The sequence below is a fragment of the Pteropus vampyrus genome, unplaced genomic scaffold, assembly GCF_000151845.1.
Source record: "Pteropus vampyrus isolate Shadow unplaced genomic scaffold, Pvam_2.0 Scaffold59, whole genome shotgun sequence".
Classification (NCBI taxonomy): Eukaryota; Metazoa; Chordata; class Mammalia; order Chiroptera; family Pteropodidae; genus Pteropus; species Pteropus vampyrus.
Window position 1 is genome coordinate 4,666,305 of NW_011888840.1, and position 9,998 is coordinate 4,676,302.

At 45.8% G+C, this 9,998-nt stretch overlaps 1 pseudogene; it reads right to left on the bottom strand.

The window, feature by feature from the left end:
* Positions 1–8,550: 8,550 nt before the first annotated feature.
* On the bottom strand, positions 8,551–8,669 carry LOC111740236 (annotated as a pseudogene).
* Between the last annotated feature and the right edge of the window lie 1,329 nt (positions 8,670–9,998).

A 9,998-nucleotide genomic window follows, 5' to 3' on the forward strand; every position in this document is an offset into this window, starting at 1 on the left:
CAGCACGGCCTGTGTTCCAGTTTGATTTCTTCCTTTTGCCCAGTCCTCTTCCCCTTCACAGTGTTTGTCCTGGATAAACGTCTTTCACTCCAATTTGTCTCAACGTCTACTTCCAGAGAAACCAAGCTGTGACAGGCCCTAAAATTAAAAACCTAAATATAACAGAGTAGTTTCCCAGTGAAATGGACAAAGCAGTCCATCCTCCCGTGAAGCCCCCAGTTTGGGAGCCTGATATACACAGCCGGGCTTCTAACCAGCCTTTGAGAGACACACACTTAAATATGAGACGCCTAAATATCAATCAACATCTTAGGGAAAGCCTTTAGCATGGCAAGCAGGATCCAAAACAAAGAGGCTACACAAAACATTATTCTTATCAAGATGAGATGTTGTACCTATGAATCAAAAGAAGTGTAAAAATATCAGAAACATAAAAAGCTCTTAGAAATAAAAATGATGATACTAGTAATAGTTATTATCAAACCTTCAATGAAAGCATTTAAAGGCAAAGCTGAGACAATTTCCCAGCGTCGAGAGTTAAAAAGGAAAGAGATTAAAATGAGAGAGAAAGATAAAACAAACCAAAAAACCTGAGTCCTGGAGATCATACATCCAGTAACATCAACTCTAGAAAGAGGGAATAGAGGTAATAAAAAGAATTTCCGATAAATTATTCGACATGAAGTTCCAGAGTAAAAAAGCCACCTAATTAATACTTAGCAAATGGATTTTTTTAAAAAGACTCAAACCACCCAAAACAAGAACAGAAAGGAGGAGAGAGGGATCCTACAAATTACCTGAGAGGGATAGAGAGCAGTTACTCTGCAAAGTTCAAGGCTCAGAATGGCTTTGGCTCACACAACTAACAAGAGAGGCTAGAAGAAATATCTTCAAAATTCTGAGAACATCAACTGATTCCTGGTGTTCTGTCCACTGCATAGTTAAGAGTGAATGCACAACGAAGATGCCGTAGGTCACACGATATCTCAAAAGTGTCCCTTTAACTCCCAATGTTTGTTTAACCTTTTCTTCAAGGATTTACTTGAGGATGAGCTCCATGATGCAAAGGAGGGAACGAGAAAAAGCGATTCAAAGGGTGTAGGAGACTCTCAGGGCAGAAACCTAGAGGGCTGGGCCATGGTGAGGGAGAGGCACAAGGATGGCTGTGTCTCAGAATAGAGAAAGCTCTGGATGGGTTTCTCTAAGAAGATATCAAGAATCCCCCCTCATGTGTCAGAGGACATCTGGGCGAATAGGGACACCGAAGATGGCTTAGTGAGATGTACAGCAAAGGAAACAAAAACAAAAGGCGATTATTAACTTCGGTAAAAACAAAGATCTGAGACCGAAAGGAAATGCAACCCTCATACGCTGCATGGTTTACCGGTAAATAACATTTACATATTTTAAGTAACGTAAACACTGAATATTTTCCTCACCATAATTTCCCATCCTAGAAGAGGACAGGAAAGGGGGAGATTGCACGCCTGTAACAGGAATGTTGAGAAGGGTGTGAAAGAACTAAATCCTCATATTCTGCGGTAGCTGTCAGATAAACAAAACCTAATACTGAAAAACCAAAAAGTAGTATTTAGAGATATAGAAGAATATACCCCCCAAAAAGGGACTAAAAAGTTTTTCAAGTGGTTGTCTGTGCAAACTTGGAAAATTAGGAGGAGTAGAACACGGCTTTTGGGGTTTGTTTTAATAAGCCCTGTAGAATTATTTGATTCTTTAAACCAATTCATGGACCACCTTAATAAAAGTACAAACTAAATTTCAACACGAGCAGAGCCAATCAGACAGCTCTCTCTGCGACCACCCACAGCGAGGTGAATTGGTGTTGCCATCCTACATCCCCAGCCCACACACTGGGCTCCTGGGCTCCTTAAAAACCGCTGAATCTGGAAGATGGTGACAGATGGCCCAGACTTTTCCGGTGAAATGATGGTCTCAACAAATGGAGAGGATGCACTGGAGCAGGCAGGCAGAGTAGTCGGAAGGAAGCATAAATTACCCCACTAGAAGCTTCCCAGAAATGCTGACACTAACAGTTAACAGTAAGATTTTTGCAGTGAGTGTCAGCGTGATGCTCGATACCACGGATGGCTGCAAAAAAATGTCCACGTTTCCCTTGAAACTTTCCGGCAGGACAATCGGGCTCCATCCTTAGCAGGACACCAGCATTGGTAGGAGTCATAATGGGGCAGAGCTAAAACACCAGTGCCCTCTGCCTCTGCTTTCCCCTCATCTGCTGCAGGGAGAGTGAGGAGGGTAGGCAGGACATGGAGAGGACCAGCATTTATTGACTCAATGCAATCATCCACCATGTGCTTTACCCGAAACAGAAAGCAATGAAAAGCTAAAAGCCCCTGGCCTCTCGGCTTTGCTCTGGACAGCAGAGAATAAATTCTTTTCATTGTCTCTCGCCCCGTCTACTGGCTGTTGCTGCTGACAGGGAGTTATCTTGGATGCTCTTGAAGAAGAGGGGATGAATTAATTTTTTTAAAAAAATTTAAAACTTTTCACCTTGCTTAAATTGAGTATATGTGACAAATGGCTCATTAATTTAGAAAAACGCTCCAATGTCCTTTTGGGTTAGGAATAACAAGTCTCAGCTGTGCTCTGGAAGGAGGAGGTTTTAAAACAAAGGAGAGAAAGTGCTCTGAAAAATCAAGTGAGGGGAGTTTGCATCCCATCCCTCAGCCTAGGAGACTGTGGAGTCGAGTCCCTGGAAGTGGGGAAAAGAAGAGAGAGGAGAAGCATCGCTACGGGGAGGGACCAGTTCCCAGAAAACACCGCTAGGCGGGGACCCAGGAGAACTAGGCTAAAAATAGTCCGTCCTTCGGGGATGGCTAAGGAAATTAGAAAGAGTGACATCGGATAGAGCGCTCACTTTAACAGGTGTCTTTTGTTCTTTGTGGTAATCACCTACCTTCATTTCGAAAAACAAAATCATTAAATGCAAGAACAGGCTTATAATGGAGTACTTTGGGGGAATGGTAGGAAACTTCAGAAACCTTGGGGAGGATGCTGGGGTTCCCTCACTTAGACAGAATGGGGACTCGGGTTAGTTTATTTAGATTGTTCAAGAAAAGCATGACATGATAGAAGAAGGCAGAGGTATTCGGGGACATGAAAAGATGGTCTGTTTTAATCATTAGGAAAATGAGAGGTAATGATTATCTTTTTTAACAAGAGTATCCCTCTTTGCTGTTTGAGTTGCTGTGAATGTCCCCAAGTCACTTCGCAGAGTACACCGGGGTCTAGGAGGGAGCCCAAAGACGCGGTCTACCCACTTCTTACAGCACTGACTCTTCCCCATCTCACACGAGCAGGAGCCCCGGGTGCTCGCTGTTGAGGGAAAGCTTGGCGTCAAAGGGCTATCTACTTCATTGAAGGTTTGGATGCTTTCAGGTTTAGAAAACAGAAAACTGAGTTGCTAGTAAACTCTGGAAAAAGTCTGAAGGGCAATAAGACATGGCGAGAAAAATACAAAGCAGGGGGAAGGAAAGTACATGAGAAAATGTTATGTTCTTGCTCTCACAAGATTGGAGTAAGCCAAGAACACATAATCCGGCTGAGAAGAGCTTAAATCTCCGTGAAGACTGTGTGCGTACTCCTCCTGGTAACCTTGGGAATCCCTTCCTGAAGATCACAATGTTATAAAAAATAAATAAATACCATGTACGTGTGACCTCGCACATTCTCCCCCCAGGATAACATCTGGGGAGAAACTTGGGAGTGATGGATCGAATGTGGCAGAGACGTACCCACGAGAAAGATCTGGGGCAGTGCGGCCCGGGCGCCCTCTGCTGCCTGGGCGGTCTGTGTGAGCAACCGAGGATCTGAGGATCCACAGTGCTTCGCTTGCCACACCACAGGCCTCGGGCCTTTGGGCCTGTGCGGGACTGTGCACTGAAAAGCAGAAGCACGGGGCAGGGGGCGGCGGGGGCTGAGGCTGCCATGGTCGTACCTCCCTTCGTTACGCAAAGGGCACAATGGGACCGGCAGAGCCCACCGCCACATCCTTCCTGTTCCTTTAAGTAAAAAGCGAAGATGCCACTCGCAGCTATCTCAGAGGGGTTTTGTGAACACTAAATGAGTTAATACATAGAAAGCACTTTGAGCAATGCTCGGCACGTAGTAAGTCTTTTTAACATGTTAGGTTGTAATATTGTAGTTGCTACTATGATCTAGTGGACAAAGTTGGAGTAGAACCCAGCCAACACTTCCTGTCTAGCTGGGCATGATGTCTGTGACGGCAAAGACGGGGAAAGGGATGAAAGAATGTTAGTTGCTAGATGAAAGGTTTAGGGACAGGCCAGGTCCAAAATGCAGAGCTAAGTCAGGGTCCCTGGCTCCCAGAGAAGCTGCAGTTCTTAGACCAAGGATGAGGGTTCTTTAAAGACAAACTGGTTCACATCTCAGGGTTATATTCTGACACAAGGACCCCACACCCCGATAGACTCAAACCTCAGGGATGACGGCTTTGCTACCAGCTCTTCAGTTCAGGCCCAGAAAAAAGATACTCTCAGGCACAAGTCGGACTCAAGATGACCCAGCTCCAGCATCCATGACCCTATAGACCTGCAGGCATCAAGCCCCCTCTCTCTTCTGACTCAGTCGTCAGGGCCGGCCCGCTAGTCCTAGCTTCACCTATCCTCATGAAAAAAATATGTTTAAATCCTCACTTCTAGTATCTGTGAATCTTTGTAGATGTAATCAAGTCAAATAAAGTTATATTGGATTAGGGTGGACCCTAATTCAGTGACTTCATCCTTATAAGAGGAGGCAAATTCAAGCTCAGTTATAGAGGAGAGACACACAGAGAGAACATCACGTGATGACACAGGCTGAGACTGGAGTGATGCGTCCACAAACCAATGAACACCAAGGACTGCCAGCAGCTACCAGAAGCTAGGAAGAGGCAGGGAAGGATTTTTCACTCAAGCACTGAGAGAAAGCCTTGGCTTCCTGACACCTTGATTTCAAATGTCAGGCTCCTGAGATGTGAGAGAATCAATTTCTGTTGTATTAAGCCACAGAATTTGTGGTAATTTGTTACAGCAACTCCAGGAAATAAACACAAAAACTAACTTTATATCAGTTGCCCCATGGCCTTTGCCTAACTCAGAGCAGGTCACGTTCCCTTTGCCCACCAAGTTGCTCTTTCTAACTTATAAATCTTTGGAGAAAGGACTGGGCGAGGTACCAGTCCTTTCTTACTCAAAACATCACTTGGACACCTTGAGCAAATTGGCCCATCCCTCCCCAAAGCTGCATCTGGCAGCAGTCCTCATAGAACAGAATTAAGTAGACATACAATTTTGGATCCATCTTTTCCTCTGGATGGGGCCTCTGGCATCCACTGGCTCCCTAACAGGGCACTAAAAAGATCAGCAAAAAGGTGACATTTCATCTCCACCTGTTCTGAAAGTACCAGGTAACATGTTTTGGGCAGCTTCATTTGGAACAGGGAAAACAAATCAACCCCCAGGGAGTCTTTCCAACTTATTCCCGATTGAAAGATTAAGAAACCGAGGCTCAGAAAGGTAAATCAATGTGTAACACTAGAAAATAAGTTTTAATGCATATGTATCTGATTCTCAGTGGGTCTCCTCTCCATAATCATAACAAGCCCTCTACGTAAAAGAGAAAGAGGCATGAGCTAGAATTGGAAGAGCAGGCCTACTTAAATGTTCTTCTTTACGTCCATTATTTGTCATTCCTGTGTATATATTACAGGGAATGGTGTGAACCTCATGGAATGGCATGGATTAACCCAAGTTGATAATCAATATACTAAAGGAAGGAAGAGAGGAGCCTGGGGGTTTGAAGAAGGAAAGGAGAGGAAGAGGAATAATAAAAAAAAAAAAGATTTCAAGGAAGATAAAATGGTTTCAGGGAAAGAAATAGGAAAGAACAAACTCTCTCACAAACTCAGAGGCTCCAGCTCTGAGTTGAGGCATGAGTTGCGAAGAGTAGAAAAAAGTCCAGACTAGAAAAAACAATCAGCACCGTTTGGGACCGAACCAAGCCCAATACCATGTCCTACATTTCTGACTGTATGACACATGTGGATTGAACAACAGAGTTCCGGAGGGGAGCAGGGGAGTGGGGCACGAACCCCTCGTTAAGTGTGCACATAGGTATCTCACAGGTCATAATTACAACCCTTCATCTTCCGAGCTTGGAGCCCATGGAGAATAAACACCAGTGTCAGCTAGGAAATAAAATATCGATTTCATCATGGACAAAGCTGGACTGGAGAACTACAGCTTGGGTCGGTTGCCAAAAAGGAGGTGTTGTACATTCTGCCCCAAGACTACACTGCCACTCTACCTTGGGTGGACTCTGCAGAGCAGCAGGGCCCTTAGGGGGACTTTTAGATGCAATAGAAAGATGTGCCCTTTTTGGGAAGAGCAGCCCTGTGGGCACCTGGCTTGGCACATACAGTGAGGGCTGCATTTCAGCTCCCACTGGCCCCTCGTGGCTGGCTGGGTGCTTCTGTCAGAGCACCAGGCGATCAGTTTTTGTTTTGTCAAGTAAAGACTCATTCCTTGGTGTACAGCATGGAGAATCTCAGCCTGAGTCCAGCTACTGACCTCACAGAGGGCCAGGGAGACCACGGGCCTCTAGACCAGCCTCGAGAAGGGGCCATGGAACCGGAGGTCCTTACTAAGTCGAAGAGGAAGCAAACGGTAAACATCACACTGATTAAGCAGGCCATACGGCCTGAAAAAGTGAAGACAGGCAGACAACAGAAGAGCAATGGCCTGTGACAGCCCATCATACTCAAGGGACACCAACTAACGGAGAGATTTAAAAAAGTTTGGCCAAGGCCCACGATTCTGTGAGCCAACATATGCATGAGCATGCACACTCACACACACGTGCACAGACCAAAATAAAAGTTTTCAGAAACTATATTTACAGTATTTGCTATATTTATGTAATGGAAATCTCAACCTTTATTGCTTTCATGACCTCTCATTAGTCACAGCCCCAGTCTGAACAAGTCTGGGCTTATGAAGTCAGTCCTACTCTGCTGACCCGACAAAGAATCCTTCCTCAGGGAAGACTAAGCAAGGAAGTAGAGGGGAAAGTGGGCATCGCCTTCCTGATACTTCATAGCAGGTAAAATTCACATTCTCGGAGGCCCAGACACGTGGGGAGAAAAAGATGACATGACCTTCCCCCGGCCCACCTGACACAATAGTCTGAATGATGGATGACAACTTTAGGAATACCAAAATGGTTTGAAGGTCTCCTTTTAATGAAAGAAACAAGGTTGTTGTTGTGTTTTCTTTTCCTTGAACTGTGACTTGAATCAAAAGTATTTTTGGTTTGTTTTTTTTCTACAAGTATGCCTACTGGGTGGTTTCCAAGTGTGATAAAATCAGTGAGTTATCTGAAGTGACTCAACTAGAACAAACCAAAACAACAAAACATCCTTTGAACTGAACCAATATTTTGTTCCCTTCAATGGATGAGACTGAAAGCTTCTGAAGTACTGATCCCAGAAGCAGAAGGGCGCTCGACTCTCTGCTGCTCAGCCTCCCTGCCCTTCACCCTATGTCTCACTCGTCTCTAGCTGCTCTCAGTTCCCCCAAAGATCCCCAAACGCTTATGGCTCCAAACCTCTGCTCATGCATCCTCTTCTGTTTGCACTGGCCATCCTTCTACCCGTTGCTTCCCCATCTGCTTGGCAAGCACCTACTCACCTTTCAAAATTTAGTTTAAGGATCATTTCATTCATTCATCCATTCACTCGCTTTTTCAACCAACTTTAATTGAAGACTCGCCATATGCCAGGATCCATACTGGTTACTGGGGGAACCCAAAGGTGAACAACACATGGTCCCTGTTCTTAAGAAGCTCACAATCAAGTGTAATAGGCACTTATAATATAATGTGGTGAGTGTGATCATCTGAGCAAGAGTGCAGGGTATTATCAGAGCACAGAGGGGAGCCTTCAACTCAATGTCATGGGCCGTGAAAAGCTCCCAGGAGAAACTAATGCTTGACACAGATCAGGAAGGTGAAGGAGAGAATGGGACTTCTAGGAGACAGCAATGATGGAGTTCACTACCCTTATTCCCAATTTAGAGATGAAGAAACTAAGGCATAAAATGGTTAAATACATTTCCCAAGGTGCAAAGTTATTAATTAATAGACCTGATAATTTGATCTTGAAGCACGCTAACTCTCATGCAGGTCTCTTAATTATCAACTTGTATTGTCACTCATTTGCCAGAGGGATCCAGACAAGGGGGCAATCCTGGTGGGGACTTGACAAACAGGAGGAAGAGACTGGGTGGGACAGGCAGGGGCTGTTAGATCCACCGTGAAGCCAAGTACTAAACCCAAGAGGATTACAAGGCACGGGAGGCGGGCGGGGAGGAAACGCTGGTGAACAGGGCCTGCAATAAAACAGACCTCTGCCATTAAGTCCTTGTAGAGAATCTGCATCAATGCTACTTGTTAGCTGAACAGTCTTCCTCCCTCCCTCCCTCCCTCCCTCCCTCCCCTCCCTCCCTCTTTCCTTCCTTCCAACTCCTGGTCGTCCTAGATGGTCATCCATCCAAGTACTAAACAGGCCCGACCCTGCTTAGCTTCCGAGATCAGACGAGATCGGGCACGTTCAGGGTGGCATGGCCATAGACTGAACACTATTCATTTCAAAGTCAAACCAAGCAAGGTGTAAATCCTGTCTCTGAGAGTTATTAGAAGTGTCCCTGGACAACGCGTTTATCCTTCGTGACTCTCTATTTCTGTGTCTGTGCTATGGGGATAGCAATGTCTACCTTACGGGGCTGTGATGAGGATTCAGTTAAGTGAGGCCAAGTGCGGAAAGCACCAGGCCGAGCTCCTGGGACACGAGGCATGCGAAACTCACATTACTTCTGCTTCCCTTTTGCATTCCTTTGGTTTTCTCACGCTCGCTGAGGGACATGCCTAGGTCCTTCACTTTCCTCCTCCACCGAGTGGGCAGGACACTGGAAACCAGCCCCATTCTGATACAAATGAGGCCCTGGCAACAACCCAGGCAGGAAGTGGCTAAGAGCAGAGTCCCGGGCACTGAGCAGAGCTTGTTAGAGTGAAAAGGGGAGAGACAGGGTCGGGGTCCATCTTAAAGAGCTGCCAAGGGAGCCAGGAGCCACCCTGCAGGAAGGAACTGTTAATCATGTCATTAATAATACTGAGCATTGTCCCTGTGCATGTCCAAACTAATTAATTCCACTCCAAATCCTGGTAAACAAACAACTGGGTGTGCTGGAGACAGGCCTCTGTTTCTGAGATAGAGAGGAGAGACGTGTGTCTTCCACAGTGACTGAGGGAAGGAAAAAGCTGAAGTACTACTCAGGGTCCAGTTAGCCGGGGTGGGGACAGGGCACTGAGACCCGATGGGGACTTACCCTCCACTCCCAAAACCCCCTTCGAATAAGAATAATCAAGCAAGAGTACAAGGCTCACCCAGCTCTAGGACACATTGCCCAGAAGTGGCAGATGTTAGGATGACACCATGGTCTGGAGGTAAAAGTCTATCTCCCTCTTTCCTTAAAACACAGACTCAAGCTCATATGCCAGAGAGTAGAAAATGTAGTCGACTGGTCGACCCTGCCGCCCTTTAACTCAATGGAGACTTACTTTGCAGACCAGAACCTGGGGGTACCGAGAACCTGACCCAGTTCCCTCCCAGGAGTGAGTGCCGAGTTCAGCGTGAGAGATACAAGAGGCAGAAAAAGATAAAGCTACAATACAAAGAGAATTACTCAGAGAAGGGGGCATAAAGAACCTGCGGCAGTCTGAGAGGTGCACAAGGGTTCCAGGAAGAGAACGTGCTAGAGCTGTTTGGGAAGATGATTAAGCAGAAACAAAATGAAGAAATGCGGGGATTGGCCAAATGAGGACTAGATGTGCAGATGCTTACGGTCAAGGAAAGGCAAAGTCCATTCAGGGACTTGAACCTTGCACCTTGCGGAGTTGGGGAA